An 11,019-nucleotide genomic window follows, 5' to 3' on the forward strand; every position below is an offset into this window, starting at 1 on the left:
ATATTACTGACTCGAGACTTTTCTTCTTTTCTAATGTATGCATTTAGCGCTATACATTTTTCTCTTAGCACTGCTTTACTGTGTCTTTCTTTCTTTCTTTTTCTTTTGTTTTTAAGAGATTTCATTTATTTATTAGAGAGAAAGTGAGTGAGCATGAGTGGGATCAAGGTCAGAGGGAGAAGCAGACTCCCCAAAGCAGAACTTGATCTGGAGACCTTGGAATCATGACCCGAGATGAAGGCAGATTTAACAACTGAGCCACCCAGGTGCCCAATGTATTACATTTTCATTTTCAACCGGTTAAATGTACTTTTTGATTTCTCTTGAGACTTCTTTTTTTTTTTTAATTTAAGATTTTATTTATTTATGTGACAGAGAGAGAGAGAGTGCACAAGAAGGCAGAGTGGCAGGCAGAGTGAAAGGGAGAAGCTGGCTCCCTGCTGACCAAGGAGACCAATGCAATATGTGGCTGAGACTTCTTTGATCCATGAATTATTCAGAAGTGTGTTGTTTAGTTTCCAAGTATTTAGATATTTTCCTAATATCTTTCTGTTGCTGATTTTTAGATTTGTTCCATTTTTTATAGTTCCTTTAAATTTGTTGAGGTTCTTTTTTTTTGTCCAATATATGATTTATCTTGGTATGTGTTTATTGGGCATTTGAAAAGAATGTGTATTAGAATATATGTTCTGCAGTCAGGTCAGGTGTTCTACATTGGCTAATGTTGGAGAGTTCTTCTACACCCTACTGATAATTTACTTTAGTTGTTATATCAATTGTTTAGAAATGCTGGAGTTTCCAGCCATAATCGTGAATTTGTCTATTTCTTCTATCAGTTTCTTCTTCACGTATTTTGCATCTCTGTTTTTTTGCTGCATACACAGAATTGCTATGACTTCTGAGTGGATTGACTTTTTTTTTTTTATCATTTTATAAAGTCCCTTTCTGTCTCTGGTAATTTTCTTTGCTCTGAAGTCTACTTTATCTGATATTAATATAGCCCATCTTGCTTTCCTTTTATTAATGCTTGCATGACATATATTTCTCCATCCTTTTACTTTCATCTAAGTTATTATGTAGATACTGATATTTATCTATATCATTATTTGAAGTGAATTTGTTGTATATAGCAAATACAGTTAAGTAGGTCATATTTTATTTTATTATTATTATGTTCAATTAGCCAGCATATAGTACATCATTAGGGCACATCATATTTTAAAATCCACTCTGCAACCTTTGTCTTTTAGCTGATCTGTTTTAACCAGTTGTATTTAATGTATTTATTTTTGTTTTCTATTTGTTCTTTGATTTTTGTTTCTCTGTTTACTTTTTTCTCCCTTCTTTTGGGTGAGTTGAACATTTTCCCATATTGATTTATCTATAGCATTTTTGAATCTATCTCTTTGTCTAGCCTTTTCAGTGGTTGCTCTAGGTATTATACTATATATACACAACTTATCATGGTCAACTGGTATCATTTTACCAGTTTGAAGCATAGAAACCTTTTTACTCTTCACATCTGTTTCTTTTCTTTTTAAAAATTATCTTAAATATTTCCTCTACACACATTAAGAACTACATCTGTGTTATAAATTTTGCTTCAACCATCAAACATAATTTTGAAAACTCAAAAGGAGAAGGAAAGACTATTGCATTTGTCCATATTTTTGCTTATTATATACTCTGTTCCTTGCTTCATGGTATTCCAAGTTTCTTTCTCTTGTTTCCTTTCTATTTAGAGAATTTCTTTCCAACATTGTTTTAGGATAGTTCTATTGGTAACAAATTTTCTTAGTTTTCCTTCATCTGAGAATATCTTGATTTCTCCTTAATTCTAGAAGAATATTTTTTGGAGGTATAGGATTTTGGATTAACAGTTCTAGTCCTTTGCCACTTGAAAAATATTTCACCACCTCATTTTTTTTGCTATAATAAGCAAAAAAAAAAAATGGTTTCTGGTAAGAAATCTGCCATTCTAATTGTTTTGCCTCTGTTTTTCTCTGGCTGATTTCAAGGATTTTCCTTTGTTTTCAGTTTTCAAAAATTTGGCTATGATGTGTCTGGGTGCACATTTCTTTGGATTTGTCTTGTTTGTGGTTTGCGCGGCTTTTTGAAACTATAGGTTTACGTCTCTTGGCAAATTGGGGAAGTTTTCAACCCTTATTTCTGTGATAATTCTTTATTTTCTCTTTGCCTTCTTCCTTCTCTCCTCCTGGGACTCGGACGTCATGGATATATGATCTTTTGTTTCTTTTGTTATGTCCATGGGTTGAGGAATTCCTGTATAGTTTCCACTGACACCATGGTGGAGGTGATTTTATAAATCTGGGTGATGGTGAAAAATCCAGACCCTCCACTAGGCCTCCTCAGCAGGAAAAAGAGGGGCTTCTCTTTACTGCCAGGTGGAGAAGAAAGCCCAGGCTCCTTCCATGGTCTGTACCAGGGATTTGTTCAGTCCGAGGTCAGCCTTGTTTCCAAATGCCAGGTAGAGATCTGGAGAGACTGAGAGCACAAGCAGCTTGAAACATCACTGTTAAATGGATCCTACACAGGCCAGTGAGTCCTAGCTCTGGCTCATTGCTGTGCCAATGACCCTGCTGGTGTCTTTCTCTCTTATGAGATAAGCCCTAGGTGCATTAATTTTTTCCTTATGGTTAGGTGAGATCTTTTTTTCCTCAATGTCTCTTAACTTTTGAAAATGCATTTTTCTCTTTATAATTATCTTGAGGTTGTTTATACATTTTCACAATTTGGTTTCCTTTAGCAATCAGGTTTTTTTGTAGGTATTCAACTAGTTCTTTAATGTACAAGCCTAGCTCACTTTACCCTGACCCTCCAGATCTTGTAATATTGGAAGATCTGAATTTACTCCTTAAAACCCTGTGACTTACAGAACATAAACACAATTCGGATTTGTTTTACCTTCTTTCTCTTTATATTTACTTTGGAGAATCCATAGGGACTACCAACCAAATGTGGGTTTTCAGGATAATGTTTATCAAATGTCTAAAATTTAGCACATATTTATAAACTTGCTAAAGTATATTCTTTTTAAAAAAATTTATTTTATTTACTTATTTGACAGGAAGAGACAGAGCAAGAGAGAGAACATAAGCAGGGAGAGTGGGAGAGAGGCTTCCTGCTGAGCAGAATCCCCGGACCGTGGGATCACGACCAGAGCTGAAGGTAGATGCTTAATGACTGAGCCACCCAGGCACCCCAATTAAGGCATATTCTTACTGAAGGCAGGTGCTGCATTTATAATAAAATAGTTATGAGGTGTTTTTTGGGGGGAAAAGTATTATGAAATTGAGGAAATTGAAAAATATATATGTAGACTTTAAAAACATACGTTTATCTGAGCTCCATCTCTATCTTTCTTTCTCCATCCAAAATTACAGTGGAAAAAAAAATAATAAAGTGGCTTAAACCCATAAAGACGAAGAGAATTGGAGGGGAAATAGGAGTAGAGAAGAGATGTATTCACACCTAGGAGACAAAAGGTGTTTTGAAGGATAGTAACCAACTTAGTAGATAGAAATGGCTGAAACCCAAGTGCCTGTGGAAAGGAAGATTGATGAGCAGCAAGAGATTTGTTCCCTAGAGCTCCTTGAAGGGTTCTGGAATTGGAGGTACTAGCCAAGTGGAAGGAGCAAGGATGAGTCATGGACTCGAGAAGAGGGAGATGAACATATTATGCCTCTGACCCACACCATTGTGGGACAACCTCTCTCTAATCACTGTAGATCAGGGAATTCCTTCTCTGAAGGAACTGACCAGAGTCAGTGGCTCTGGGCCATGCCAGCTGGTGAGTCCCTATCATCATTCTGTTCCCACTGTCATGCCAGGCTTACTACACAGACCTAGTTCACCAAGCCCATCATGCTGGAGATCAGAGTGAGAAGTCCATGGAAAAATTCGATGGCTCCAGAGTAAATACTCACACATAATGACAATTAGGAGGGAGGTGTGTATGTTCTAATGACAGAATGACTCAACACCTGATCACACTTCTGGCCACCAGGTGACAAATCTGATCCAACCACACAGCCTTTCCACACAACTACCTGGTGTCTCATTTTTAAGCCAAGGATCATCAGACTTTTGAGAGACACCATCGAAATAAAAGACTGAGAATGAAGTGTAGGTATGGGAAGACTATCAATTAGAAGAAAAAGGAAATGTTGTAAGGAAGGGGCAAAAATTTTAAAGAAAAATTATAAGTATCTTTAGAGAGATGAGATGATATTGCAGCCATGAAACAAGAATGGATGTCGATAAAACAGACAAAAACAGAGAAAAGCAGAAAACACAAGAATGAAAAAGATTAAAATGATCAGGGATGTCTGGCTGGCTCAGTTGTTGGAGCATATGACTCCTGATCTTGGGGTTGTGAGTTTGAGACCCATGGTGGGTGTATAGACTACTTCAAAATAAAATCTTGGGGTGTCTGGGTGGCTCAGTGGGTTGAGCCTCTGCCATTCGGCTCAGGTCATGATCTCAGGGTCCTGGGATTGTGCCTCTTTTGGGGGGCTCTGCTCAGTGGGGAACCTGCTTCCTCCTCTCTCTCCCTGCCTCTCTGCCTACTTATGATCTCTGTCTGTCAAATAAATAAATCTTAAATGAATAAAATAAAATATTAAAAAAGAAAAGAAAATGATTAGGCTAGAAATAAAAAAATTCAACAGAGTTTGGGAGATGGAATTGAGGAATTCTTGCATAGAATAGTAAAAAAAAACTTGGAAAATAGGACACTGGATTGGCTCATTCCTCTTTTACAACCCACTTTTCTCTTGTCTCTTTTCCATTCCTAGAGTTTCTTGTAGTTAGATTTGCATTTTGACACATTTCTGATCAATGAGTTGTAAGTGTAAGTCTGCAGGGGATTTCTAGACATGCCACCCTTCCTGCTTCCTCCCTTTCCTTTTCATTTCTGCCTTGAATGTAGAAGTGATGCCTGAAGCTGCAGCAGTTATCTTGTGGCCATGGCTGAGAGGCCAAGAGAGTTCCAGAGATCTTTGCCCTGAGATTTGTAACCCTCTGAAATAGTACCAGTCTAATCACCTCTTGACTTCCTGTGTGAATAAAACAAAACAAAACAAAACAAAAACAAACCCTAATGTGTTAAGCTGTTTAATTGGATATTCTTTTACTCCTAGCTGAATCAGATTCCCTAACACAGAGAGAAAAGTTCAAGGAAAATATCTGGAGTACCCGAGTGGCTCAGTCAGCTAAGTGTCCGACTCTTGGTTCTGGCTCAGTTCACGATCTTGAGGTTGTGAGATGGAGCCCTGTGTTGGACTCTGCACTGGGTGTGGCACCTGCTTAAGATTCTCTCTCTACCTTTCCCTCTGCCCTGCCCCTACCCGTCTCTAAAAACAAAACAAAACAAAACAAAACAACTAGACTATCTGTTCAAGTGGTCCAATATTCAACTGTTAGGAGTTTTGGAAAGAGAAAACAGAGATAATGGGTGGAAAAAAATTATCAATGGAACAAAAGAAGAAAATATCCCAGAACTAAGCTTTCATATCTTGAAACAACACATTAGCCCAAGTCCCTAAAAATCACCAGGATGTAGAATGGAAGTACTTCACAGTTTGCTTTCAGATAAATGGAGCAGAGGTCAGGAGACTGGCTTTACTACAATAAAAGAATGTATCGTAAGAAGAATTAACATTGCATAGATATTTGAAAGGTTTGTCAGTAAGCATTAAACTAAAAATATTATATTTGAAGAAGATAGGAACTTGTGGAAACATGGTAGTATCTCAGATATCTGTTTAACAAAGTGATTTAAGTTTGGGTGTTTGGTCCCTATCTGGAAATTGCCATGTTTTGTATCAAAGTTTGGCTATTTTGAAAGACTATGCATTTTGAAATTTTACAGACATGATTCTGATCCCAGTTGCGTGGTGAAGACAATTTCCTTAACTTCTGCGCCTGCTTTCTCATCAGCATGTCTACCTTAGAGGTTATTGTGGGGACTAACGGGAATTCTTCACTTAGAACTCCTGGCATGGACCTGGGGTTTCTTTTTTAAAGTTCTTACTTATTTTTGCAAGAGAGAAACAGAGAGAGGGGATGAACAAGGGGAGAGGGAGAGAGAGAGGGAGAAGCAGACTCCCTGCATGTGGGGCTCGATCCCAGGACTCCAGGATCATGACCTAAGCCAAAAGCAGATGCTTACCTGGCTGAGCCACCCAGGCACCCAGAACTGGCATTTCTTAAATGTTAATTTCCCTTAATGATGTTTCTTAAATTGAGATTCTACCTGTATACACGCACCACAGCCTTCCATTCTTCCCTCGTCTTAGTTTGTAAGAACTCGAGTTACCCAGGTTGAGGATTATCCAGTCTGTTTGTTCCCTAACTGGGATTCCCCAGCCCTGAGAAAGTTGTAACGAGGGTCTGTGAGTTACCTCCAATATTCTAAAAGTACTCCAGAAATCATACATGTTCTGGGTATAGAAAAAGGAGCTTTCAAGTGCCTTGGCCTTTGTCTAGGATGTAAACTTATTGTGGTTACTCCAGTTGCTTCATGATGACCAGAAGAACCAGTGGGCATTTATACATTTCACAATTAAAGACAGAAAAGTTATTAGTTAAATTTTTAGAGCTGTCATTTGGAAGGCAATGTCTTAAAAATTCATGGAATTTACGGGGAAAGCCGGGAGGAGGGTAACAACTCTTGGGCAGGAAGGTCCACAAAGATTAAGTAACTTGTTAAAGTTAACACAGTGGGTTAGCAGCACTGCCAAGCCTAGAACTGATTTCTCCTGATGTCTAGTTGATAGCATGTTTCACTACTAACAGCTCTCCAGACCATCTTATCTTCCCCCCACTGTATGTATGGTGACAGATGTTAACCAGACTTACTGTGGTGATCATTTTGCAAGGTATACAAATATTGACTCATTATGTTGTACACCTGAAATTAATATGATGTTATATGTAAATTACACCTCAATAAAAAAAAAAATACTGCCTCAGAAACTTGAAACTCAGGATGTTCGATTCTCCTATATGCTTGGACCCCAAAAATCACGGGAAGGAAGAAAGAATTCCTGACGCTTTGTCATGATTTACAGGCACAACCAGAAATTTCTCGTTTCCTTTTGTCAATTAGAGAAATTTATACCTTAGAAGATTTTAAATGCTTGGCTACTTCAGAGAAAAAGAAAGTTCTGTCGCTTATCTATATTGTTTTTGTGCCTGTGAGAAAACAAGGGGTTTTCAGCCAAGGCAAATCAAAGTAGCTGATAATCCCATGAGAGAATTGAGCAGGCAGTGAGCGCGGAATATGTACCTGCCTGGAATCTTGTGCCTCCGATTAACAAGCAAAGCAGGAAGAAAACTGCTTGGATGAGCTATGACCACAAGGTGGCGCCACACACACGCTTGTCAAAGCTAGCAGTTTTTTTTCAAATCTGGGGGATTTCCCCTAACTTACTGAAGCAGGAAAAAACAAAAACAACAAAAATACGGGTAGGTCCAGTACTTTTCAGCTTGGAACAGTGGGACTGAAAGGAGATGGTTAAAAGCCCCAAAGAAGTTGCCCTCTTTAATTGCGTGGCAGAGAAGGCACTTGTGTCCTTAGAGTTCGCTGGGTAAATAAGGAGCCTGCTGACTCCTCAAGTGAGGGCAGACTCAGGAAGTGACTGGCTCCAGCAGGAAAAACCAGAGTTACCCTGTGAGGGCAAATCACTTTAGGATTAGGGCTCCAGCCTCCTTGGTCCTTTGGGTGTACTCCTTTAGGCCTAGCTCTCTGACCTTAGGGGAAAGGCAATTTCCATTTCTATACTGGGAGCTAATTTCCTTTTGTTGTTTCCTTTAGTTTATTTTCCTCCCAAGAATTGTGAATTCTCAACTGGTTGGGACCTGGGAGGAGGAGATGGATGGAGCAGTGAGCCAACCGTGCCCTTTCTTCCTTCCCACCCTTCCCTACATAGGAACCCCCCCACCCCACCCCTCTGCCCCCGGCATCTCAACCTGCCCCTTTCCTTCAAAGGAAAAACGGAAATAGTACGTCCATGCCCATTGACATCATGGATTTTCCTGCCAGTCCTGATTTAAAATATCTTGAAAGTTTGCTTTCAAAGGACTGCTTTGTGCTTAAGGAGAAAATAAAACCCTATGCCTCCTACCCTAAAGCTTTTCCTGGTACCACAGAAAACCACCTGAGCTGTCTGCCTCTGGCATCTTTGACACCAGACCAACATAATAACACCCAGGCCAGTTCCTGGCATCTCTGCTGATTTAACAATGACTCCACCAGGTTCCTCACCTGCAGCAACAATCCCCCAGCGCCCCTACTCCCATGGCATGGACTCACACCCAGACGCTGCTTGGCTGCTGCTTCAGAGGAATCAATGTTCCAGAACATTGGTTCTCATATCTCAGCATGCATCAGAATCACCTGGGGTGCTTGTTAAGACAGATTCTTGGGCCCCACTTTCTGGTTTAGTAGGTCTGGGGTGCAGTAAAAAAAAAATTTGTGTTTTTACCAAGTTCCCTTGTGAGGCAGATGCTACTGGACTGGGGACCAAACTTCTAGAGCTGCTTTTTCAGAGAACAGAGCTGGAAGGGGGAGAAGGAGCAGCAGTAAGAAGCCCAAGGCTGTTGTTTGGGCTGGTCTTTGGCCCCTGTGGCGGAGTCAGTTGGGAGAGGGCATGTGTTTCAGACTGCGGAGGCACCAAGAGGGCCTGACCTCTTGAGATGCTGTGAATCTTTATTTTTCTTTCTTTCTAGACTAGTGGTTCTGAAACTTGGCAGCACATGGGATCCACTCTGGGAACTTTAAGAAAGAATCCCTGACAACTGGCCTCCAGTCCCAAAGATCTTGCTTTAATTGGTTTGGAGGGTACTTTGGGCATTCGACCATTTGAAAGCTCCTTAGGTGTTTCTGATGTGCAGCCTGGGTTGAAAAACCTCTGTTCTAGGCTCTCCCCTCATATTTCATATCGAATCTGCCATGAATGGAAGTACCAATCATTGGTCCTGGAAACTTCCAGATCCCTCACCTACCTCCTTACCTCTGTCCACCTTCAAGCTGGAATACTCTTGCAAATCTCTGACTTTTGAATTCCTATGTTTCCTTCAAAACCCGGTTCAAGTATGTCTTTCATGGTGGAGACTTTCTTGGATTCCCCTGACAGTTAATTGCTTCTTTTCCTATCTCCTTAAATACTTTGCAAGCACTGGAATTACAACCTTTTTGTTTGTTTGTTTTACTGTATTGTAATTATTTGCTTTTCTATCTTTTCTCCTCACTCCATGGTATACCCCTTGGGAGGCTTAATAAAAACCACAACTGAGTGAATCCCTTGGTTGGAGATAAAGTTTGAGGTGCAAAAGGACTGGAGAAGGAAGTTTACTAATTTTGACTCTGTTCAGCAAACTGAGTGCCTACTTAGGGTGAAGTTCTGGTGGGTGTCTGGGAGGCGAAGCCAAGCGAGCCGAGTGAACCTTGCCTTGAGGGATTTCTCCTCAAGTCTGGCATCAGTTTCTAATATGCACTCTGCTCTCAATTGAGAGTCGCTGAATTAGGGTGAGACCCCGGGCTAGGTGCTTTTAAAATCGTGGACGCGACCATTTCCGTGACAATTCTGCTGGCTAGTATTGCTGTCCCCATTGTATGGATGAGAGAACTGAGGCTGAGCAGGTAAATGGCAGAGGGATGCAAGGACCAAAGCCACTCTGCTTTCTGATGGGGTTCTATACCTCTTCCCTCCGGAGGATCTGGCTGTTTCTTGTAGACACGGACACGGTCTTAGTAATTTTTGTACCCCCAGCACTTGGCACAGGGCCTGGCATCAGCAGGTGCTCTGTGGATGAGGGCCTACCTGAACCGTATGACCCTCCGCCACGTCTCTCTGTCATCCAGGGGGACATGGTGTTGGTGCTGACACAGTTAAGTGAGATGCTGCTGTTGCCACTCCAGGGGGCTTCACAGCGGTCAACAACCAGCAGCTGGTTCACACATTGCGTGAGAGCCCTGTCGCCGGCAATCTTCTGCCTGCTAATCACTGTGTCACAGTCTAAGCGTTCAGTTACCTGCTGCCCAGGTCAGGATGAGAACTTCCGGTTCCGGATCTGCCATCTTTGTTTTCTTCCGCCATATTCTCCCGTCTCGGCGCAGTGGACAGAGTCGCTCTCTGTTTTTTTTTTTTTTCAGCTGGGCCTTCTTCGTGGCAAGTGTTTGTATGGGAGATAGGTCAGAAGCATGTCTTCTGCCTTCCATGCGTCTTGAACAACAGCACAGTAAACCGGCTCCACTTGCCTTCCTGCGGGGGTAGATCCCAAGCGGAGTTCATGGGGTTGGCTCCATAAAGCCATGGAAGTGGCACCCGTGGGCTTTATGGAGCCAACTGCATGCTTCACTGCTGAGAGTGCTTGCTACCTGGCTGTGTGAGCCCAGACAGATCGGTGTGAGCCGCAGCGTGACCGCTGGGAACCCGTTCTGTTAGAGGTCTCCCATCCCCCACTTCTCCACTTCCTGTATTACTACCCTCCCCTCCATTCTAAAACCCACTGCCCAAACCTCTTCTCTCTTAGGAGGATTGCTTTATAACAGAGTTCCACTTTTATTATTTTATTTTACATACGCAACAGATCTGTAAGTTAGGTTGGGTCTAATTCTGCCATCATGCCGTTTGCTCTTTTAGCCATCTACTCCCTCCTTCCCCCTCTCTTGTCTTTTATTGGATTAATGAAGTATTTGTTAGTGTTCTATTTTATCTCCTCTATTGGCCTTTTGGGTTTTTTTTTTCTTAAGTATTATCTTAAAAATTATTTTTATTTTTCTTTTCTTGATTTTCTAGAGAGAGAGTGAGCGAGTGCAAATGCAAGGAGAGGGGAAAGGGCCCCAGGGAGGAGGAGAGAGAAATTCTTCAGCTGACTCCGCAACTCAATGCAGAACCCGAGGCAGGACTCAATCTCATGACCCTGAGATCATGACCTGAATGGAAATCAAGAGTCTGATGCTTAACTAACTGAGTCACCCAGGTGCCCCAT

The 11,019-nt window shown here is 41.2% G+C and overlaps 1 protein-coding gene across 2 annotated transcripts in view; it reads right to left on the bottom strand.

Annotated features, from left to right (window-relative positions):
- The window catches only part of BCL2L14 (BCL2 like 14), a 51,056-nt gene extending 41,018 nt beyond the window's left edge, over positions 1–10,038 (bottom strand). The window contains exon 1 of one of the 2 annotated variants that reach the window (XM_004755840.3): positions 9,849–10,038. The gene's annotated coding sequence lies outside the window, so the exon portion shown is untranslated. The remainder of the gene's footprint in view (positions 1–9,848) is intronic. The other variant, XM_013057914.2, reaches the window with a different exon arrangement.
- Between the last annotated feature and the right edge of the window lie 981 nt (positions 10,039–11,019).

The sequence above is a fragment of the Mustela putorius genome, unplaced genomic scaffold, assembly GCF_011764305.1.
Source record: "Mustela putorius furo isolate JIRA1106 unplaced genomic scaffold, ASM1176430v1.1 tig00537227_pilon_pilon_pilon, whole genome shotgun sequence".
Classification (NCBI taxonomy): Eukaryota; Metazoa; Chordata; class Mammalia; order Carnivora; family Mustelidae; genus Mustela; species Mustela putorius.